Source organism: Meriones unguiculatus, chromosome 4 (assembly GCF_030254825.1).
Source record: "Meriones unguiculatus strain TT.TT164.6M chromosome 4, Bangor_MerUng_6.1, whole genome shotgun sequence".
NCBI classification, from domain to species: domain Eukaryota; kingdom Metazoa; phylum Chordata; class Mammalia; order Rodentia; family Muridae; genus Meriones; species Meriones unguiculatus.
In genome coordinates, this window is record NC_083352.1 from 25,036,309 (window position 1) to 25,058,255 (window position 21,947).

At 42.8% G+C, this 21,947-nt stretch overlaps 1 long non-coding RNA gene across 2 annotated transcripts; it reads right to left on the minus strand.

Annotated features, from left to right (window-relative positions):
- Positions 1 to 379: 379 nt before the first annotated feature.
- On the minus strand, positions 380 to 19,982 carry LOC132653605 (uncharacterized). 2 transcript variants are annotated; one of them, XR_009591344.1, is made up of 4 exons: positions 16,409 to 16,633; positions 12,778 to 12,939; positions 10,375 to 10,551; positions 380 to 1,478 (listed from the first exon to the last, which is right to left on the minus strand). It is a non-coding gene; the product is annotated as an uncharacterized LOC132653605 (long non-coding RNA). The 2 variants fall into 2 exon arrangements; XR_009591343.1 differs by lacking the exons at positions 10,375 to 10,551; positions 12,778 to 12,939 and adding an exon at positions 19,889 to 19,982 and having other exon boundaries at positions 16,409 to 16,602.
- Between the last annotated feature and the right edge of the window lie 1,965 nt (positions 19,983 to 21,947).

Below are 21,947 nucleotides of genomic sequence, written 5' to 3' on the forward strand. Positions count from 1 at the left end.
CACAAGAAGTTTGTCCATCCTCTTTCATGACCTTTAAAATTAGTTTCAGGCAGATTTAGCAAGAACAGAAGCTTCACTCCATCTTAGCACTCACCTTCCTCCAGGCTGGCCTTTCTCATCTCCCAGTAAAGCTTTGCTGCTGGAAGCTCATAGTCCCTCCTTATTCTCCAGTTTATTCGTTGCCACTCACGGGTTCTCACTGACACGAGCCAGTCAGGCTGCTCCTGCTGCGCTGCTGCTTTATCATCATCTCCTCCTCCCTCCTCCTCCTCCTCCTCCTCCTCCTCCTCCTCCTCCTCCTCCTCCTCCTCCTCCTCCTCCAAAAAGAAAAACAGAAATATTATAATTTTAAGATATTTTCTTTCTATATGTCCATCAGCATATATGTGTGTAATATATATATACATATATACATAATATCAGCATCATATATCAGTATCATTACTAAGTTTAAACACCTTCATTTGGTCAGTTATCTCCAGGGCATAAGACAGGGCCTGGCACATACTTTAACACTCATTATTCATCGAGTTATGTGCAAGAATGAACACAGTGGATGGATGGATGACACATTCAGCCCACAGAAGGTCAGCTCAATTTTTCTATTTAAACATAAAATAAAAGCTGTCATTTTCAGATTTTAGGAAGGTTACAGACTCCATGCCTGTTCTCATGACTCCTTGAACGTGTTTTGGAGATCTTCACCAGCTCCCCCTGACAGCCATAACCCCCAACCATGACCCTCTATTCCCACCGTACCTGACCCCCACATCCTAGCTGGAGGAAGGTATTCTTAGATGCCTGTCAACACAGGACATTTAATAAAAATCAAAAGGTGGCTGGCTGTGCTTCCTGTCTTCCCTGAGTTCTCTCGTCTCTCAGTGTCTCATGACTGTTTCAGGTCAAGGCAATTTGGCACAACAGCCAGGCACTCGGCAGCTCTTTCAGATCAGCTTGGAGGCCAATTCCTCTAAACTGGAAAGTGGCTTTGTCTCCTAGGACATTCTACTTCTTCATCTTCTTGATATGTGGGTCTCAAAACAGAAGAGTGAAAATTAAAAAATCTTCTGCCAAGTCTCACAGGAGATTAGAGTTAAAGGTTAAAAACACCAACATCTACCAAATAGATGGAGCATTCTTTTCTTCTCACTAACAAAGTATCGGTGCTGAAAAAGAATGACGATTTTTCTACGTTCCGTCCTCTTGCCCTTGCCCCAATAAGCAAATTGTACTTGAAGTCACTAATTGCACCCTGAATCTCTCATACAATGGAATAATAATTATGCATTAGCAAATGGCTTTCAAGCAGAAGCCTGCTTTTTATTTAGCAGAAAACAGCTCCCCTCTATTTATTAAGAAACTACTGTATCATTTATTTATCACATACCTACCATATGCTAGACACTCTGTTATTTTCTTTAACATATGTGCTCTCTCTTACTGTATTTCTTCGGCGCACTTATTCATTCATTTCACAACTGGAAACAAGAGGGAAAAAAAAAAAACCAAAAGCTTAAAGGGATTATCCTTTTGACTTGCCTGGTCCCCCACAATGGTGACAGAGAGTAAATTATGTTTTGGTGTAATTGGCTTTGATTTTCTACAGATGGGGCATTGTTATTTAAATGTCGTTTCCTTTATGCTTTAGTTCCTGGTTTTAAACAGATGACTTTGTGGCCGAGCTGAAGTTTAGGAGCTTAGCAGCCTTCATTTACAGTCTCACGTTGCACTCTGTGTAAGGCTCACATCTCTGGCCACCCTCCAGCTTTGTGAAAGATGAGATAGAAACATTTGGGTGCCATCCCTGAGCACCTCTGAATGCGACCATGTGAGTCTGCTCTGCCAAAGCCTGTAAACATAAGCATTACCACATGCAACTCCATGGGGCTGGAGGGAGAATAAAAGATGACTAAGGAGCATCATTAGTTTCATTCCAGGACATTTACATCACCCTCTCTCAAGCACACACACCTATTAGCTGTCAGTCTCCGTTTCTCTCAGTTCCTTACTTTGCATTCTGAATAAACACAAATCTACTTTCTGTCTATCTGGTTTTGCCTGGTTAGTACTTTTCATGTAAATGGCATCAATGCTCATTCATGCAATATGATAGTAGTGATTTTTTTTAATATCTGAAGATCAGATAAATTCTTTATGAGGAAATGAGTCAGGTACACTGAAGATAAACATGTAATTTAGTTATATTCCCAGATACCTTATTTTGATTGTGTCAAAGTAGGAACCTTTGTGCATTCTGATAGACTGCCATATAATTTAAATTCAAAAATAATAATTAAGAGAAAGATGAAAATAAATAGAATATATTTAACGCTTTAAATCTGGTCACATATTTCTTTATTTCTGCAATTAATGTAGGTATCATGGACACTCATAAATGAATGCAGTTACAAGAAAAATCTAAAGGGTTTGGAAAATAATCACTGGAAAGCTCTTAAAGATACTGTCTTTTCTTTAGTCAGGTGCAAGATGATGTCTTTTCTGCTATATTAGAGGACATGGAAATTACAGGCCGTTGTCAGCCTCAGGCACTGAGTCTGTTCTGCACCCCTAACTCCTAACGCCCCTCAGTTTTTCATGTTGTTTGCCTTCCCAGCCTTGACTTTCAGCTGCCTTCTCTCCCTGGCCTTCCATTGCTCTCTTATTATCCAGTGCATCTGGGCATGAAATATCTTACTTCTCCCTAGCAGCCTAAAGTGACAACATGACTGGTGGACATTGCTGGGCCATGCACTACATCCCTCAGTCAACTTGAGCAAAACAACATCAACTGAGAAGCTTGTAGGAAAAGAAAATGATTTCTTAGGGTTTTGGAGGCTAGAAATCCAGGGTCAAGTTCTGGTGGGAGCCATGGTTTTATCATTGCATTTTCAGTCTGTGGAAGGAGAGCTAGCTAGCTTTCCAGCCTCTCTATCCTGATAACCAAGGCCTCCACCCTTGTGACCTGATCACCTTCAGAGAGCCTCAGTTAAAATGTTACCGCATTGATGATTAGTTCTCAGCACAGGAATTTCACCAGGCTACTTTCAATTTTCAGATATGCCTGAATCTTAGCTGTGTCACATTGTGCAAAGAAATGACCCCAGCCTCAGCACCTCATGGAATATATAATGAAGACTGTGCCTTTTGCATCAGACTACGTAAGGGTAGATGATGTGAGGAATGATGGCAGATGCACACCAGATGCTCAATAAATAGCGGTAGCTGCTGGAGAGATGGCTCAGAGGTTAAGGGCACTGGCTGCTCTTCCAGAGGTCCTGAGTTCAATTCCCAGCAACCACATGGTGGCTCCCAACCATCTATGATATCTGGTGCCCTCTTCTAGCATGCAGGTTTACATGCAGACAGAACATTGTATACATAATAAATAAATCTTTAAAAAAAAATAGCGGTGGCTACCATCACTCCCACCATCATCATCACAGAGCTGGTAGCTGGTGAGCCTTAAATTATTCCACTCAATGCAATTATTCCCAAGAGTCAATTGATGGAAATAAATAACAGTTAATTTACCAGTCATCTGTGAGATTTCCTTACCCTCAACACACACACACATCCATACATGCACATTCACACATACAGGCACACATGCGCACGCTCACATGCACCCGCACACACACACATTCTTTAGTATACTATTTTTGGTATTTTATAGAAATGAACAAAAGAAAGGAACCTTTCTTCCCTGCTACCCAGCATTTTTCTCTCTCTGAAAATTGCTGCCAACATGAATAGTCATTCAAACAGAAAGGGATGGCTCTTGCCTTTCTGGGCAATCCTCGCCTCCTCTGGGCATTGTTGGCCAGCTGATTACATAGCTCTGGAAACAGGTCAGTGTGGGAGTTTGGCATTTTCATTCGAGGCTGGTTCTCTCTCTCTCTCCCTCCCACCCCCTACAGATACACTAGTTAAAACTTGAAGAAAATTTATTCACTAAAATTTTCACTTTTTCTTAGAAAATAAAGCAGGTCTGTTCTGCCCCGGGATCTGTAATCTGAGGCTCTCTTACAAAAATGCAAGCTACATCTTCCATCAGCCTTTCATATTCACAGAATGTCACCCTTCCTGTGGTGTCTCATGAATAATGTTCTGTGGTAGGGTGGGAAAATAAAGACCATTTTAAGTGATTCTTTTCATCCCCAACCACATGAGTGCTGGAGTGCCTAGCTTTCTGTGCTCTTTTTTTCAAGCTTGTGAAGGTTAGAATGACTATCATTCTTTAAGTCTGATCTTGGTTTTTTATTCCTCACTTCTCTGCACCTTTTTCCCAAAGCAAGATTGGCAGATTTCTCACTTGGAAAATGTTCATTTACAGGGTTTTCAAGCTGTTTTCAGAGTAAGCTTGTTGGTGGTGTCTTAGCGCCAAGTTCTTGACACCTAAGCACATAGGTGTTTGTTACATGAAAATATATGTAAAATAGAGGCATTTAATTAAAAGGTAATCCTCAGAGAGAACTCTTGCATGGATTGCTGGGAAGTGGATAGCAGAATCTTCTGATTATTCTTCTACTTGATCATAAATGATGACTTATTAGAGACAAATGCAAGAAGATCAATTAGTAGCTAAACACTTGCCAAAATCACAGGTGATTGCTGGTTTTTTGTTGTTTTTTTTCGGGGGGGGGGTTAACCTAATTTTGATTCTTTTAAATGATTACAGCAAAAAGTCATAAAATACCAAAAGACTCAAAATCTTATTCTGCAGTCAAATTACACAACATGTGGATATTATCACACAAGTTTTAGCCCTTTCACTGAGAATCTGTTTTTTCATATATTTTTATACATTGTGTGTGTGTGTGTGTGTGTGTGTGTGTGTGTGTGTGTGTGTGTAAATTAAAAGGAAACCTTCGAGAGTTGTTCTTTCTCCTTCCCCATGCGGGATTGCACACTTGGGAGCAATCATCTTTACCTACTCCACCATCTTGCTGGCCTACTTTTTCCATGTTTGGTTAGATGTAACCTTCCTTCCTAACATGTTTGCAAAACTGCAAGCACATAAGTTTCTATCTGCAACAGTACCCCCTACTTCAAAAAAGGTCAAGCATTCAAACCCTTACGAAACAATTTGATGCAGAAAAGCAAGCGAGGAGGACATGAATTTATAGTCCTGTTCTCTTTTTTTTGAACAAATTCACTTTCATTGAACACAGGTTCAGTGAAGCCAGGTATTGTGACTCATGCCTGTAACCTCATCATTCACAAGGAAGAGGCAGGAGGCTCGCTTCCAAGCCATTCTCAACTACATAGTGAGTTCAGTGACAGACTGAACTACAGGAGACCCTGTCTCAAATTTTTGAGGCTCTTATTTTTGCAGCAAAAACAATTACAGAAAGCCACAACTGGATAAAATTCAGAGAACATCTACAAATACATCTATGATACAATACAATACATCTATAACACAAGCCCTACACCCAAAGCTAAGGGAACATCACAGAAGTGGGGAAAGAAAGATTCTAAGAGCCAAAGGACCAGGACATCTGCTGTGAGATTCTATACATGACAGGGAAGATCTCAACAACACAGTTGCCTAAACAAGACTCGAACAATGACTAGACTACACCAGTTGACATGCTGCTTAGATGGGGAAATCTCATGAGGACCCACCCTTAGATGGAGAGCTACAGGCAATTAAAGACTTTTGAGGGAGGGAGAACCAGTCTTTCTCAGGGATGACTCTGTAACAGGCCCCCAGATCTTAGCACAACTGACTCCATGATGGAAATACCATTCAGGTCCTAAAACTCAGCATGTGGACAGTATCACCTGTCTATATATATATATATATATATATATATATATATATATATAAATTATAAAGCACAAAACAAAAACCTAATCCATCCAAGTCCATAATTCTGGGAAAGGCTCTAAATGTACTAACCTTGCCTTTTGGGTTCTGTAGATCTGCTTCTCACTAACTGTTCTTGTTAAGTGAAGTATGTCAACCCAGGACATGATTTTAGTGCTTAAAAGTTCACTCTGCGAAAGGTTCAGGGCTACACTGGGATCCTGAACTCCAAGAGCAGTTACCAGGCAGCTAATGCTTTCTAGCAGCTTAAACCCATATCCAAGCAGTCTCTCTTCTCTGGTAGATACCCCACAAAAGACTTTCCTAATTATTTATTCAAAACCAAGTGGTTAGCCCAAATACATACATATATATGTAAATGAGCTCAGCAGGTTATAGCTATAAAGTAATTCATGTACATATGAATATCTATGTTTAAGACAATAATGTGAAAAAAAATGAGGCCATGAATTTGAAAGAAAGTTGGAGGAAATGCTGAAAGAGCTGGAGGAAGGACAGAGAGGGAGAAGTGATGTAAGTACAGTATAAATATATAATTTTTTATTTTAAAAAATAAAATTAGGGGCTGGAGAAGGAGATCAGCAGTTAAGAGCAATGGCTGCTCTTCCAGAGGCCCAAGGTTTGATTCCTAGAACCTACAAAATTGTTCAACTATCTGTAACTCCCATACAAAGGATCTGATGCCATCTTCTGGCCTCTGTTGGCACTGCACACAGATGGTACAAAGACATATATGCAGGCAAAACACCTATACACATAAAATACATTTTTTTAATGTTAATTAAAAACTTAAAAGGGCAGAGGGATGGAATTTATTCAGTGGAGAACTGGGATTGTGCCTCAGTGGTACATGCTTGCTTAGAATAATAGAGGTCCTACATTCAATCTACAGTCTCTCTCTCACACACACATGCACACATACACATACAGGGTTCAGTGAGGAGAGGCCTCTCTCAAATATTGGCTAGCTGGCCTTCCTTTCATCTCCATGTGGAGGGCTAGGATTGAGATTCCGGGTCTTTAAGTGCTTTCAATATTATCTTTTTAAAGACTCTTAAGGGTACAAGCCCTGCTCAAGGCAAGGGCTTAAGGGTGGGTAGACTTGCCAATGGGAATCCAAAGGCATCATACATCCATTTGTGTTTCTAAATGTGAGAATTAAACTGGTTTCATTACTTAATGAAGGCTTTCCTGTGCTGGCCCCTTCTACAATACTAATATTAAACTAAAGGGTATTCAGGGTACAACAGGAGTGTGTCCATTCAATGTGTATCTTAGAGAAATAGCTCCTCTGTGGCCTGAGGATGGATTGTTTCTTTGCCCTTACAAATATTGCTTTCATAAGTTAATTTCATATAATGGTTTTGATCCAGCATTCTAGTAATTGACCAGACCTCTTAGGAAACAGATTATCACAGAAGGAATTTAACTCAAATATTGCTGTTTTTGAAAGGCTCAACGAAATGGACAGTAGTAACAGATGTGCAATGCTGTGAGTGTACTAAGCACTGATATATTATACACACGAAGAGTTAAAATGACAGATTTCATATGCTATGTATTTTGCTACAATAAAAAAGCTGATCTCATATTAAAAATGAATACACATCCAAGTCAAGAAAGCAATAGAAAGAAGCCATCAATCAAAAAAGTGACATTAATCATAACTCTTGCTCCCAGAGATAAGAAAAGACAACTGAATTTGTTTACACAAAAAGAAACTATGTTGGATTGTGTAACTAGAAATAAATAAAGATAATATTTCAAATTTAAATCTTTAATTCATCATGGCTTCTTTTGTCTTTACTGGCCATTCCTTCTTCTGTGTCCATTTCATTCTTCTATACACTTTCTCTTCAGATGGGATTAAAACAAAAATGGCTTCCTACAGCACTAGGCGACCTTAGAAACTACAGTATCCTTAGCAACCATATCAGAATGGAAAGCAGCTCTCTTCTAAAAGATTTAACAAAATTCCTGCTCAAGTCCGTTGGTCTAGGCTAAACTAGAGAAATTACTGAAAGCTGGACATGGTGGCATACACCTCTGATCCCAGCACTGAGGGAGGCAGAAGCAGGTGGATCACTGTGAATTCAAGACCAGCCTTGTCTACAAAGCAAGTTCAGGACTGCCAAGGCTACAGAGAGAAACCCTGTCTCAAAATAGATAGATAGATAGATAGATAGATAGATAGATAGATAGATGGATGGATGGATGGATGGATGGATGAAAGAAAGAAAGAAAGAAAGAAAGAAAGAAAGAAAGAAAGATTCCTGAGGCATTCCTTTGACTGGATTGGATGGGGGTAAAATGTTCTGGTTTTTCAAGTACAGGAGTTGTTTTCTGGAGCACATTACAGTCAGCTCAGCCTAAGAATGTGGAAGTCAGATTAGACACAGGAAATTAGAGCAGAATGATAAAACAAAAACACTGAAAGACTGAAGACAGACCTACAGTTGTTTCCTGAAGTGTAATCCAATAACAATAACAGCTGACATTTGCGGACCTTAGTTTGTGCCAGTAGATATTCTAGGAACTTTGAACGTGCTCATTCATTTGATCCTCACATTCAGCCTGCGAAGTGGGCACTGCTGTTATTTCGGTTCCGGAGATGAAGAACCTTAGCATGGAGGCTTGCTCAAGATCACTGGTTAGTGCATACAAAGTTCAGAATTCAGAACCAGGAAGGCTGTTTTCCATAGCACACTTAATGCCTAAGCAAGGATGCCTCTGCTTCCGTGGACTGTCACCAAGGTGGCATTAGTTGACCCACCCAGTGACTTAAGTACCACATGAGCATGGCTTAACATATTGTATGAAAAGAAAATTGTTCCTTTCATTTCTCTCCACGCTTCAGGTCAGATCACACTTTCTTTCCAGCGTTGGTAGGATTTGAACCTTTAATAACTGCTACCCCCCTTTTCAACATGGCTGCCAGCAAGTAGAAAGAGACTCAGGCCCTTGCAGGGTCTGTGTTAACTTGATTTTATGGTTTAAATATTCTTTTTTTTTTCTTATTTACTGTATTTACATGAAACTTTCATTTTAAATAAATTAATCTAAGTATCCAAATAGTTTAGTTTAAATGAAGTATTGAATGAATTACCAAAAGAGAGAGACTGGCTAAAGACAGAAACGGCTGGAGAGATGGCTCAGCAGCGACCAGGTTCTATTCCTAGCACTCGTGTTTGGCTTACAACCATCTGTAACTCCAGTCCAGTCCCCTTCTGGCTTCTGCAGGCACTGCATGCCATGGTACACAAACGTACCTACAAGCACAACACCCATACATGTAAGTCGAAATGAAAAAAAAAAAAAAAAAAAAAAAAAGGCTCTGCACCTCACCAGGGCAGCAAGGGAAAGCTTGCTCAGGAGAGCAGGCTCAAGAGAGCTAGGGGGCTGACCAACTCAGCTACTGCCCAGGTCCAGGTCCAAGGTGTTGAGTTGGCCTACCCCAGCATCTAGCCCATCTATGAGCTGCTGGAAGCCAGAGGCTTGAACCAAACCAATGACTCATTGCAATGAACTTTTTCAAGTAAAGCTGTTTGTGCCAAAATATCCTGTGTGGCACACTGCAGCTTCCAGCGCCATTACAAAGAACGAATATGTGATAGGGAAGCGAGAAAAACAGGAGCAGGATGGTACACGCACAGCGGTGCTGGATTTGGGACAGCTGTGACAGGCATAAGAGAAAGCTGCTGCGTGGTTGATAGAGGAGCGGGCCATTGCCCAAACGGGTTGGCAAGATTTTTTTTTCCTTTTTTTTTTTTTCCTCCACTCCCCCACCTCCCCAAGACAGGGTTTCTCTGTGTAACCTTGGCCGTGAACTAACTTTGTAGACCAGGCCTTGAACTCATTAGGATCTGCCTGCCTCTGCCTCCCAGAGTGCTGGGATTACAGGCGTGCAACCGCTCCCTGTGAGCAGTTTTTGTTTGTTTGTTTGTTTGTTTGTTTGTTTTGTTATTTTCTTTTGGGAGGGAGATTACCAAGGTAAACAGCAGATATGGAATGGCTGGGTAATGAGTGAGGTTGGGGTGCATGGTGTGAAATTCCCAAAGAATCAATAAAAAGTTACATTTAAAAAAATAAAATATTCATTATTTACCAAAAGAAACAAACAGAAACAAAATTCTCTAACTATACCGGCTAATGTCTAAGGATGGTGTGCTCTCTCCCTTGCTAGGTTTTGGATTTTATATCCTTTCATGGCTGCCATTCTGTTGCTTGCTTTCCCTTCCTGGCTGTCAGTCCTCAAAGGGTAATGTATCCCTGTGGTTTCCATTTAAAATTGTGTTGTTTTCATGGGGTGCTCATGACTGAACCCTTGTCCTCACACCTGCTGGGCAAGTTCTATCCACTGAATTACAGCCTCGGTACCGGAATTTTTTTCTGAAGCATAACAATGCCAAGTCTCCATTCCCTTTCCTCTTCCACCCACAAACAGCAGCTAATATAAGCATATACCAAACATTTCCAAAAATGAAAATATTCAGTATTGACTTACAGATTGAGTCTATGTCTTTGGCCCCATATGCCATTACCTTCTTCAACTGTTTGCGTGGTTAAGGAGGAAGTTGACTCTCAGTAGTTAGAACTTCAAAGTCGGATTGTTGATGTTATGGTTGCTTTTGACTTAGTTCATGCTGCCTCCCTCCCGCAGCCCTGCCTGCTCCTACCAGTGCTTCTTTCTTGATGTCTTTGTTCGCCTCAGAGCAAGGCTATCAAGTCAAGCAGATGTATCGTTAACTCTTTATTTTTTTTCCTATTATTCCATTTATTATTTCCTATTATTCCTATTTATTTCCTATTATTCCTATTATTTCCTATTTTTCCATTACGGCGCTGACTCAGGGAGTCCTGTCTAAAATGCAGGGAGGCATGTGTAAGGTGAAATGGGCAGGGACTTGGCATTCCTCACTAACCATCTACTAACCTGAGAGAAAATTTACCTCCTCTCACTTTGAAAGTCAGAAAACTGCACAACCTTTTATGAATATAAGACAAGTGTGATGAGTGTTAGGAGACCAGAGTCCTCACAGACGAGCGAGTGATTATGAGAGCTCTGACCAGGGAGGGGGAACACGGTATGAGCCGTGTCACAGGAGGATTCTCACAGTGGAGTACCAGGTCAAAAACAGAAAAAGCAGGAGAAGTGATAAAAAGAAAGTGGTTAGTTGGTTGGTTGGTTTGGTTTTTTGAGACAGGGTTTCTCTGGCTGTCCTGGAACTCACTCTGTAGACCAGGCTGGCCTCGAACTCAAAGAGATAGGCCTGCCTCTGCCAAGTGCTGGAATTAAAGGCTTGCTTCACCACCTCCCAGGAATGTGTGTCTCTGAGTCAATTTTAGAGAGAAAAAAATCTGAACCTGAATCAGTTTGTGAAATAGCTGAAATAGCTAAAGCGTAACTGAGAAGGGTCATTATCTGAAAGGAATCCACACAGCCCTGCGACACACCAGTCTGAAATTAGACGCTGGTGTGCAACGAGAGAAGCAGGCTGGCCAGGGAATCACCGCTTCAGTCAAACCTGGCTAAAAAGAAAACATTAAATTGTGGGACGAGATAGTGCAGGTCTGTAATCCCTGCACTCCAGGAGGTAGGGAGGTGGATCTCTGTGAGGAGTGAAAAGTGAGTCCAGACTGAGAAACTCTTTCTTGAAGAAAAAAAAAAAAAAAAAGAAGGAAGGGAAGGAAAGAAAAATAATTCATAAGACTATGCTGTGTTTTTGTACCTCTCACAAGTTTCTCTGCATTTCTCATCTTGTAACCTCTGTGAAGCAGACCTGAATTGAAAGAGAGTGATCTGGAAGAACGTCATAATCAATTTATGCTTCAGAGATATGGCGTGGTGAGACAAAGCATCCAGTGTATCATAGGTATTCGGTAAGTGTTGAACAACTGAATGCTGTGGCAGATGCAGTCAGGGCCTAGATCTTATCTGCTGCCCTCGCTCTGAGCTTCACAAGGAGGTGTAGATGATGTCAGCATCAGGAGAGGCTTCCTAGCACGCCTGTCCGGCGCTTTCAATGCCTCCAGGAGCTGCTCTGATTGAGCAGACAAGCCACAGGAGCTATGCTCATAGGAAGAGGAGCAGGGATTAGTAAATAAAGACTCTTCTCTTCCCAGACATACCTGTAAACTAGTACTAGGGCTGCTGAAAGAGGAGTGTCAGTACTTGGAGGCCAAGATGAGCTGCTCTAGTGTTTCAGGCCAGTGTGGACCTTGTCTCAAAACAAACAAATCATATGGAAAGAAAACAAAACGCTTCAACCCTTTTGTCCCTGAGGAGACAATTCTGAAGTATATGCTATGTAGTTTCACAGAGGGAACGTTCCAAGTGATAAAGTCCATTACCCATAGCTATAATCTATGTAATGGTCATTTTTCAGCTTTCCAATTCCTGTATTAAAATTCCTTTAGCATGGTTCTGAGGATAACCTCTAAACAAACTACATCCCCCCAACTCTTTATTATTACCTGTATGTATGTTTGTATGTGTGTATAGAGTAGGTATCAGTATGTTGTTCATATTAGCTTCAAACTACTGGGCTCATGATCCTTCTGCTTTTGTAACAGGCCCCAGACCTAAGCACAACTGATGCCATGATGGAAGTACCATTCAGGCTGTAAAACTTAGCACACCTGCCGAGACAAAGTCCTAATGCAGCAAAATCTGTAGTTCTGGAAGTCTCTAAACGTGCTAACCTTGCTTCTGGCTTCCATAGTTCTGCTGTGGCTAACTGTTCTTCCTAACTGAGGTGTACAACCCAGGATGTGGTTTTGTGCTTAAGAAACCCACGCTGAGGAAATCTCGGGGCTGCACTGGGGTCCCAAACACTTGTGTAGTTGCCATCTGACTAATAAAGACATTCTACTGACTTGAGCCCATGTCTGAGTAGTCCTCATGACATTTCTGGAGGTTTCACGAAGATCCTCAGAGACCAGACCTTGAAACACCAGGGGTCTTGGAGTCCCGTGGAGTAGGGAAGATGCGGTGGTCAGGGGGCTCCTAAGAGATGCACAACCAGAGACTCTCCAAAGCCACAAGACTTGCTTTGATCAATCCATCACTGCCCATCACTTCAGAAGAGAATGACAATTCTAACCACCTGAAAAGGAAGCAAATTAGAAAGTCACCTGGCCTGTCACTTCTGGAGGTCAGTCTGGTTAAGGCACCTTCTGTTTAGGATACCAAGAAGAGGGTGAATATGGCTGCTCATTTGGGGTCCAGGATGCCTGTGAGACCTCACTGAACTCCCCAGGTCTGTTCAGGTATATGAATGTGTGGTAGCCAACCTTGGTTGCCCTTACTATGTCTGTCTGTCTCTGTCTCTGTCTCTGTGTGTGTATGTCTGTGTCTGTGTGTCTGTGTTTCTGTCCGTTGGTTGGAGAAACATATCTAAAGTAGAAGGGAAGGTGAGCTATACTGGGACCACCACCACCCACCGCTGCCCCTGCAACGACTTCCCTCAGGCTCACAGCGGGGCTGCTCCGCCACCATGCCCCACTTTCAGCAGGCACTGTGGCTCCATCAGACGCCGCTGCTGTTGCTATAGCAATCCCAGCATCCATGGTAAGCGTCAGCTGCCGTAGCCCAAAGGAGAGTTTTACAGATACGAACAGATGTCACGTCTGTTCTTCAAACAGAAAAACTCTGAACCTTCTGTGAACTCAATTAGCCCTCTAAGAGTTGGGTGGCTCAATGATGGTTCAGGCTGTCTGAAGAACGAAGCCCCAGACAACCTTACCAGTCATCCTGTCCCATTCTGTCCTGTCCAGTCCCATCCTGTGTCTTGTTCCCAGCCTAAGCCCCCTCCTTCTGCCTCCACTTCTCTTCTCGTATTCACTAGTTTGAGACACAAGCCTCTGTCCCCCAGCTTAAGATCTGTGCGGTTTGTTGTGGACCTGAAAGGTCACCCAGAGAAACCCCAAACCATCACTAGGTATTAGCCCTGGCGCTTGACTGGGGGAAAGACTGTATACATGCAATTGGTGTATATTTGCTATAGCCCACGGCCATGATGTCCTCTACGGAAAGGAGAAGCTAGCCAGGTGTGATGGCGCGCACCTTTAATCCCAGCAGGTGGATCTCTGTAAATTCAAGGCCAGCCTGGTCTCTAAAGTGAGTCCAGGACAGCCAGGGCTGTTACACAGAGAAACCCTGTCTCAAAAAACAATAAACAAATTAAAAAAATAAATAAATAAAGGAGGGGCTTTTATCTCAGCTGGAAAGAAAATCAAGAAAGGGAACTCTCAAGGCCCAAGAGAACAGGACAGCATACTTGGCCACCTCAAGGTGCCTTAAAGACACCAGTCAGGTGTCTCCAGAAATTGTTTACCCTGCCTGAACTGGAAGTGATCCAGAGACCAAACTACACTGTAGAGGTGACTCTCATTCACATTGTATTAAGGTGTCTCTCTGTATTGTTAATTGCTGAATAGGCAGTGAGCTAAATGCTAACAGATTCTGGTATAGTCATTGCTACTGAGGAATCTTCTGTCTCAATGTTGTGTAAAAATTACTGCTCAATTATCTCTGATTGGTTTAAAAAAAAAAAAGCTGAAAAGCCTGTGACTGGGCAGAAGAGAACAGTAGGTGGGACTGTTGCCAGTCTAGGGATTCTGGGTGGAGGGATGAGAGGGAAGGAGGGGGAGAAGGAGAGAGAGACTATGAGGAGCTACAGGCCATGAAGAGTTGAGAAGCTAAGGACAAAGATGGAGCAGGAGTGGCCACGGTAAGGCTAGATGGCAAATAGCATGGGGCACATGGCTGAGAAGTAGCCAGGCTAGCATAGACTGGTTAGTATGGATCAAGATCTGCACAGCTTAAAAAAGCTTTAAGAGCTAGATTGGGCACAGAAAAAAAAAAAACACATTAATTCCAACACTACACAAAAAGAAAAGATGTCAAACAGGAGACAAATGGGTGGTGATCTTGCCAGATAAGAGACCCATACTCTCTGCCATTATCAGAAGACAGATGGTCTCTAAGTTCCACAAGACCACACTAGAGGCCACTGAAACTGCTGAGTTACTCAAACGCAGAAATTATTCCTGTGTTTGCATCACCCCACTCCCTGAGGTCTTAGGATGGTCCAACCTTCACTGCCAAAGTCTCTCTAAATTTGACAAAGGTCCTAATGTTGATTAAAAACTCCATTATACCTATAGGCCACAAAGCTCAAGACAGGTTTTAAAAAAAAAAAAAAGAGTAAATAAATAAATCTTTAAACTATGTCCTTGAAAGCAGCAAAATTTGGGCCAGCCTCTACCTTTTACTCTCCCAAGGGCCAGATGAACCCCATACCAAAAACTACTACCCATTCCTTCCTCAGGTCCTTCAGGTTCCACAACAGACCCAGAAGACTGTTTAGACAGTTTGAAAGGCTGCACCCTTGCCTGTGTCCAAGCTTTCCCGAAAGTTCCAGCCTGGAGACCTTGGGTGGGTAAAGAGAATCCCACCCCAAAACAATGCAGGTCATTGATGTCACCCTGAGGACCCACCACACCCAGCTGAAAGGCTACAGAAGATAATGAGGTCATCACCAAGTCCTCTGACCTCCTAAAGATAAGATTAACATTGACACCATAATTATGTTTGTCCTATTTTGTCCCCTTTGTTTTCCTTGTCTCTCTGTGGCCAACCTCCCTTTCCCATAAGCCAAGACCTTGGGTATGAGAATTTAAAAAGAGCAGAATCAGGGAACTCATAGCCAATCTATCCACTGAGACCAAACCACCTTCCAGATAGATTTCTGTAAGATACTACAACCAGAGAGGAGCACAGCCCTGGGACTGTGGCCCATGGGTGAAGAGAAAGGGATATAAACTATTCAGTATTTTGCCTGTCTAGCTGATGCTGGTACCCACACTTAGAAACTCACCATCCAAAAGACACCAGCACATAAAGTCATCCGGCCCATTGGCCTAAACCAACCCATCTGGATACCCGTGAAATACAAGCTCCCTAATATGGTAAGCCTTAAAACTCCAGTTTTCATAGGAATCCCTTCAGCAACCTCAAGGATAATAGGTCTAGGAGGCAGCAGAAGGCATCCCATCAGTGTTCAAAAGAATGTTAAAAAGAAGGTATAATTTCCTTAACCATTCTCAACCAGACATAGGTTGAGACTGCTGGCTGTGCCTGAACCCCATGCCCTCATATCATGTTGGGATTGAAACTATTCAAGCAACAAGCGCTATTTCCAACCCCAGTACTTGTAAATGGGACCAACCTAATCTCACCAGGGAGGATCTCCGGGGTGAGAATGCCTGTTGAATGTCATCAAGATAACCCCTATAGAGTAGTTCCTTCCAGGCAGATTCCTGTAGCAATGCACAGCAGGTTAATTCCAGAAGTGGCAATAAAACGTATTCCCAGGCCCTGGAGACCACTGGTTTGCAGTAATGGCTTCACCAAGTGTGCATCTTCTGAGTTGTTTACACAGGAGGAGAACTCCCTGTAGGCTTAGATTTTTAAACCTATCTACTTTATTTAGGGTTCTTAAATGCTTCTTCCTCCCTTCCAACCCACTGACCAGAGGTAGGGGAGAAAGGGAGGAAAAGGAGGTTGTAGACCTTTTTAGAAATAGTTCCTTGGGGCAAGTCCACTCTTCATAGTCCGGACAGTCCAGTCCAAATGCCAACACCAAGCAGCAACATGAATCAGCAGGATTCAGCAGAAACAGTCAGACTCCCCTGAATAAGAACGATCAGGAAAAGCCACAAAACTCAGTTGAATTACATCTAGAAGTTCTCTGGAACATTTCTCTCTGCCAAGTGTGAAAGAACAAAGACCGGTGAAGTGATATCAAGCCAAAAAGATTGTCTCACTGCCTGTGGGCTCCTATATATGGCCTCTCAGAGTCCACCCACAGATGTTTTCAGCTGGCCAAAGTCATGTCCCTAGCACGGAACAGCTTACAGAACATCATGTGCCCTCTCACAAGACAGCTTTCGGCAAAATATCACATGACACAACTGAGTCATATGAAATCAGAAACTTCCACTTAAACCGTTCCTTTGCATCTTTACAGGTTATATCATGGGTACTCTATAATGGAGAAGAGGGCAGGGCCCGCTTAAATCTAGAATTTGGCCTTCCCCTTGCACAACATGCCATTCCCATTCCCATTGCCCTATTGGTGAGAGCAGGTATCAAGGGTTCCACTGCAGCTGGAACTTCAGCCCTAGTTATGGGGGGGTTAAAACCTTAAGGTTCTCAGTGTTCAAGTAGACATCAACCTGGTCCGTCTAGAAAATTCTGCTTCCCATCTGAAACGCCAGTTAGATTCCTTAGCCAAGGTTGTTCTTCAGAATGGAAAAAGATTGGATGGCCTCTTACAGAGACAAGAAGGTCTCTAAATGATGCTGGGAGAAACTTCTTACTTCTATGCCAATCAGTCAGGGATAATTAAAAGTTTAGCCATGGTCAAAAATAACCTTAAAAAAAAGACATCAAGAATCTAACAACTACTACCAATTTTGTTCTTCTGGTAGCCCTGGTTGACTACTCTACTTACTGTCATGGCTAGGCCATTACTTCTTTTACTCTTACTATAAGACCCTGCTTGGTTGACTGCCTATTTATCTATGTAAAGCAGCTAAGCCTAAAAGGACAATATGACTCCCCACCCCCAGATTAATCCACAATTTGACACATGCCCATAGAACCAGTGAAAAATATAACAGACACCCAGAACTTAGTAGGCCCCCAGACCTTAGCACAACTGATGCCATAATGGAAGTACCCTTCAATCTGTAAAACTCATCATATAGACAGCACCACTTGCCAAAAGGAAAACAAAGACCTAATCCATCAAAGTCCCCATTCTAGGAAAGTCCCTAAATGTACTAACCATGCTTTTTGGCTTCTGTAGCTCTGCTCCCCACTAACTATTGTTGCTAATTGAGGTGTATCAACCCATGATGTGGTTTTGTGCTTAAAAACTCACCCTGAGGAAGGTTTGGGGCTACACCCAGCACAGTCACCTGCCAGCTGATAGAGACATTCTGTTGGCTTGAACCTGAGTCTGAGTACTCTTCTTCCGTGGCTACCCTCAACACTTTTTACTCTCAAATAGCTGGGAGTACAGACTCACACACTACTGCCCTTGCTTGAACTCCTTATTTTAAAGTTGGCTAGTAGGAGTTCAGAAGCTAAAATATTTTGTTTATAATAGACTTAAACTGAGAGCCTTTCTTTCATTATTGCCCTGATCTTATAATTCTTTTATAGAGTCTGTGACTCCTGAGCTATAGAGTTAATAGTCAGAGAAATGTAACTTGAAATCCCATGACTTAAATTTGGTTATTCATCATTCAGCTTGACTAAGACCTGAATAATAATCAGAGTCTGTTGGTTATAAAGGCAAAGTGAGATGTTAATTTACTAAAGATTCTGAGGTATCTGAGTACCAACCTATGATGAACCAATCACTCATAACTCATTTCCAAGAGAGTTGTATTAACGCCACTATTAATCCCTCCGTAGGCTCAACCTATTCTCATCCGTGGCTGCACTTTTCTTATTTGTGAAGTGGGAATAACCGTTCTCCCTGGCTCATGCACAAGGATGTTGTGAGGATTAATGAGTTAGGGAAGTACATTTGGGCCTTAGATGGATGTCGCTATATAAATGCAAATTATTGCCTTACAGCTGGGCTTACACGTAACAGTGCAAAGACTTTTCCATCCTAGCTTCTTTCCTAGTACTGAGATAACACAGCTTCCTCAATCTCCTGCCTGAGAGAACAAGCACTCACTGTGCAAGCACGGTAGATCTGCCCAGACACAGTCTTTTCTGGCATTTCTCTCTGACTCCTAACTGCTCCATAGCTATGCATAGGCTCTCTCCTCAAGTCACCCCATTATCACCTCTAGTGCGTCTAGCTTAAGCAAGCTCCACGTGAGCACGCCGAAGCAAGAAGCCATTTTTGAAGCAAAGAGCCCTCCTTAGGTTCCAAATGCATCAGCTAATCGAGTGGCTCTTTGAGCAGCTTGATCTTGTCAGCTTGGCTTAATCTGATAAATGCTCAGCAGGGCAGGCAGTGAGGCACACTGCTGAGTGTACCTGTGAGGATGTTCCTCGAGCCGCTAAAACACGAGGGCCCTAACCTCATGGATGATTCCATCAGATGATGAATTAAATTTTGAGTCAACTCTTGGGAAATGGTGACACTTCCTGGCTGGTGAGAGGAAGCAGGTCACTGGGGCATGTTCTGTCTTCCCTGGCCCTTTCTGTTGCAGTGCTCCACATCCCCCTTGGCGTGAGGTGAATAGCTCTGCGGATAATAACACTGTCCCATTATCATGACGTTCTGCAGAACTGCATGGGGCCCAATGACCAATCGGCTAAGAGCTCAGAACCCCGAACTAAAATACTCCCTCCCTTCAGATGTTCAGGCATTTAGATCAAGCTGTCATGAGAGCAAATGCTCCTGAAGATAACGACTCCTTCCACTACACGTTCCGCAAGGACGGTGAGCCGATTAGAACGTCAGTGGTGTGGAAAGGTCGAAAGGGACAAGCCCACAGCTGATTTATCTTAGGGCATCTTTAGCCCTCTTCACAGCTGCCACTTATTGCCCTCTTCTGTCCCTGGCCTAACAACTTTGGGACCATGATGCAAATTCTTCGGAATGTACAGAAAGTCCCCTAGTCTAAAACCAAAGGGCTGAGAATGCTGCTGAGAGCATCCGAAAGCTATCCCAGAGGTGTCCCTGCTTTTCTTGTTCTTTGTCTTTGGAAACAGGGCTTCACTACGTAGTCCTGCTGTCCTAAACCTCGCTATGTAAACCAGACTAGCCTCAAGCTCACGGACGCACCTACCCTCTGTCTCCCGGCTGCTGAAATGGGCATACGACCCCATCCAGTTCCCCACTTTACTATAACCCACCGAAGGAAACTTTGCAGCAGCGCTATTTTAAAGGTGACTTTCTTTGTTCTGTTACTATAAAAACTTCATCAAACTGTTACCACAATGAAACCTGGAGTTAGGGGAAAATCTAACTCCAGCTATAAATCACTCCCATTTGGCTACAAAACAGATTTTTTTACCTCTGCGAGGTGAGAGCTGAGCTTCTGCACTGACGCTGCATAAAAGCTACGAACAGGACTTTTCGAGCCTCCGGAAACATGAAGCTAAGTTTCTGTTTCTAAATTCTCAGTTTGGGAGAGCAGTTCTTAGAGCTGTCCCTTCTCCTGATTAATGCCTTCGAAGCATGACTTGGCAGATTCTAGGCAGCGATCCAAGCGAATGCTGCCGCTGCTGGTGGAAATGGATGAAGTTCGGGGTCCCAAGTTCTACCTCCCTCAGGAACATCAGGCTCCAGGCTGTAAAGGGTGGGTGGAAGAAAACGATCCCTGAGACAGGATTTCTGGTGCAGCAGGAGGTATGGAAGAAAAAAGATTTCTCCACAGCAAAGCGTTACGGGCTCTTTTAGTTAAACAGACACTTGAGGGTTTTTATGGATAATGTGTTTCATTGGCTGGGACTAGGATGCTGGCGAGGCTCTATTAATGAGGGGAAAAATATCAGGTGACAAGATCACGTTACTGAACACCTGCCACCGCTTTTGGGTTGTGTCATGTGCTCCTGAGGCAGGCTCGGAAACAGGGAGAGAGCATTGTCCTACACCTTACATTCTCAGGATGAGATTTTAAATCTCAAGTTTGAGATTTCCTGGGGTTTGAACATGCTCCATCTCCCTAGTTCCATGCCAATTCCCCTCGAGGCACAGTCCAGGAGCCCCACACTCTCCCGTTACTTTGATCACCTCCCTACCATAGACTTGGGTACCTATTCCTGCTCACCTAACCTGCCCCCAGCCAAACCACCAATCTCTCCATCTTCCTAGAATCTGTAGCAAAGAAAAGATCCCTTTCTTTTACCCACCCTCCCCTGGTCAGACAGTGAAAAGAGAACCAGATTTTACTCCTCTTTTCTGCAGTATCAGTTATGTAATTGAGTGAGTTTAATCCTTTTAATTTATTTATAATAGTTTTCTTCTGTATACCTGTACATTACACAAAATTCAAAAACATACCAAATCTGTGCATCTGCCTAGCTTGTCACCCCAGACACAAAGTTAGCAGTTTCCAATGAATCTAGGCAGATATAGTCAATGCATATGCAAAAGGGTATACTTACAGTCATAGCACAGTTTTCTGGGTGTTTGGCTGGGCATTCATTACATCTATATACCAGTGGGGATGTGAGCTGTTGTGAAAAAAGTGACATCTTGACAATATTGAGACAATCCTCCTGTAGTAGTTTGAATAAGAATGGCTCTAATAGGCTCATATATTTGAATGCTTGGTCCCTAGTTGGTAGAACTGTTTGGGAAGGATTAGAAGGTGTGGCCCTGTAAGAAAAGGTGTCACTGAGGCTAGGCTTTGAGATTTCAAAAGTCAGTGTTACTCCCTTTCTGCCTCCTGTTTGTAGATCAAATGTAAGCTCTCAGTGGCTGCTCCCTGCTGTGCCTCCCGCTTCAAGTCTCCCTGCCATGGTGACCATGGAAGCTGTAAGTCACACATAAACCCTTCCTTCTCTACATTTGGAGGACTCTGCTGGTGAGATTGAAATCTGGTCTTTTCTGGATAGTCTCGGAGGTTGGTATAAAGGCGACAGACTCCCTGTTCTAGTGGTGTACACTCTCTGAACCCTAAAACCTCTAAGGAGTGTCATGTTGCCCTCAGTGATAATGAAAGGCCTGACCCTTTCCTGATAAGACAACCTGTTTAGCAAGCATCTGGGGATTTCTGGAGATACCTACCCTATGCTAATAAGATGTCTTGGTGTCTTGACTTTCCACCAATGACCTTTGACTTACCTTTCCCCACCCATAGGATAGATAATTAAGTACTGCTTTTCCTCTTTTATGATTGGACTATTTTGGTACATGTAGATTAAGTATCCTGGCACCTCTAGTCTCAGCAAATCAAACACATTCACCCTTGAAACTCCTCCCACTGTCCAAGGTTTACAAATCCCTGATTTCACACAAAATAAACATGAGAGGTGCTTGGTGATACCATCAGCTTTGTAACATGGCTGCCTGAGATTCATCATTTAGTCTAGGGAAGGAAGGGCTTCCATCCTCCCTGGGAAAAGCAC